General features: G+C 37.6%; 1 long non-coding RNA gene across 1 annotated transcript; it reads left to right on the top strand.

Moving 5' to 3' along the window:
- The first annotated feature begins 690 nt into the window (after positions 1 to 690).
- Positions 691 to 1711, top strand: LOC120931973. The gene is made up of 3 exons (XR_005747919.1): positions 691 to 1297; positions 1391 to 1510; positions 1635 to 1711. It is a non-coding gene; the product is annotated as an uncharacterized LOC120931973 (long non-coding RNA).
- The last annotated feature ends 638 nt before the right edge of the window (positions 1712 to 2349 follow it).

Genomic DNA, 2349 nt, shown 5'->3' with positions numbered 1-2349 from the left:
TCATTGAGTTTCAAACCGTTCTTGAATATTTGAATTCCTTGACCATGTCTCCGCCTCTCTCTTTTTTTCGTGAGGAATAAAATATCTGTGATCGAAATAGAATAGGTGCTCTTAGACATATAGGTTTATATCACTTATACTAATCATCATCTTTTTACCTTTAATATATCCCCATGATAGGATAGGATTGCTACAGGCTGTCGGCCAACTCGTTCATCAATGCTGACTTTAATAGTGATTCGAGGGTATTTATGGGTTAGCAAATTGCTTTTCTTGCTATTGCTACAACTATTACAATGGTTTTTTCTTTTCTTTTTTACATTCGCTATTGTTAACCCTATACATCTGAAGACATGTTAATGTTAATATTGATACATTGGGATGGAATCTCCATACCCACACAGGAAGTACTCTGTAACTACTTATTTGTAGATATTTACCTCTGTATATTTATTATGTATATATATTTTTTCTATCCTATGTAATGAAAGTGTATCTTTGTGTGTGTTTCTTGCTCAGACGCCCCTCTGTGGATGCACCGGGTACATGTATGATCAGTATTGTCGGTCTATGAGGGTTAATTTACGCCAACTAATGTTCCCCCCATAACATAACTATCAAACCCGCAGGCTCTCTTATTTGATATTTTGATATCCGGTTGACAGCGGTATTGGTCAATATTTCTTTAATAATTGACATGTGCTGCTTTCTATGTGCAGATACAGTTTCCATTTTTCTTTCCCCTTTCTTTTCCCTCCCTTTTTGTTTCCTCTTTTTATCTTAAATATCATGTGCACCGTCTCTTCACTCACACTAGTGACACTAAACACACTATTATATATTATACCCAATGGATCATTAACGGGGCCTTTTTCTTCCAGTTTACTACTGGGGATGAATTCCCCTTTATAACCGCTAGATGGCAGCCCCAGCATCAATATTAATCATCACAGCTAAGCCATGCTAAAAATCCCAATTCATCATTGTGTGCCTAATATTCATTGGGTGTTTGTGCCGTGATGGCTATTCTTGTGCGTTTTCTGTTTGGGCATGGGGAATTTTTGCTTTGTGCCCTGAACTTTGTGGGCCGTTTTGGGCGATATACCATACTAGTCCGCCTCAGTGGGATCTCTATTTATGCGCCGCACTATCGAAACGGCGCGCATCTATGACGTCATCACGTTATACGTCCATGTGATCCCACAGCCTATATAAACCTGATGCTCATGCAATGGCGCTGTGTCACCGTGTGTACACCCTGGGACACAGACGCATTGCTGCTGCAATCAGTTATAGGGTAAGTCACTTCTTCTGCTCCAAACTTGTTCCCTTTATTTTTACCACACTTAAGAATGACCTTTTGAATGGACACATTGTTTCATCTCAACAGGCCTGTACAAAAGCCCCATACAAAGGCTGCTACAGAAAGGGTTTCTCTATGTAAGCCCCTCCACATTGCTGTTATACTGCCATCTGTTGTCCCAGTGTGCTCAGGACTTCATAAAAATAGGTAACCTGGAGTTTTTGATTAACTCCTTATTTCCATCATAAATGCTAGTCCTTAAAGGCTGTTTAATAGCTCCTTTTGTTATATATATATATACTTTTTATTTATTATTTTTTTACTATTACAGTCCGAGTATTAACTCTTCCTGTGGTACATATCTTCCACCTTTTGGACTTGCAGTCTTGACTCTTTCGACTCACCTAAGGTGATTATGGTGGCCGTTTGGTCTTGTTGTTTTTTTATTAACACCGCAGGAACTATGTAGCAATTATATCCAATGCATTTGTTCACATGATTCTCTTTCCCCCTTTTTACTTATTACTCAACACATTTTCTTCATTATTTTTTTCATTTTTTCTTTTCCTTTTTCTCTTTTTTCTTTTTTCTTTTTTCTTTTTCCTTTTCCCCCCCTCTCTCTCTTTTTCTCTCACGTGTGTGCGTGCATGTATGTGCATTTAGGCTTGTGCATGCATATACACATATGTAGGTTCCTAGTGTTTTCTCTGTCTTATCCTCATTTTTATTATCATTTACTCCATCGTTATTATTATTTTCTATATGGTATGTGTCTGCGCGTTGACAGCAGCTACAATAAGAATTCATGTATTGAAATACTGCCATATATATACATATATTTCTGTCAACCGGATTTTCGATATATGGAAACTTGTGCCTAAAGCTTACCTTCCGACTTGGTATATTTCCATCTTATATGCCCCGTGGACGCACCCATCGAGGGACCACCAGCCATGTAAATACACACTATGACACTTTTATGCATTGCATTTTATTTTAATTCTATATTTTGATTAATATTTTTGTTTGACTAATATGCCACACTG

This window comes from Rana temporaria, chromosome 3 (genome assembly GCF_905171775.1).
Source record: "Rana temporaria chromosome 3, aRanTem1.1, whole genome shotgun sequence".
Classification (NCBI taxonomy): Eukaryota; Metazoa; Chordata; class Amphibia; order Anura; family Ranidae; genus Rana; species Rana temporaria.
This window is presented reverse-complemented; position numbering and strand designations above follow the sequence as displayed.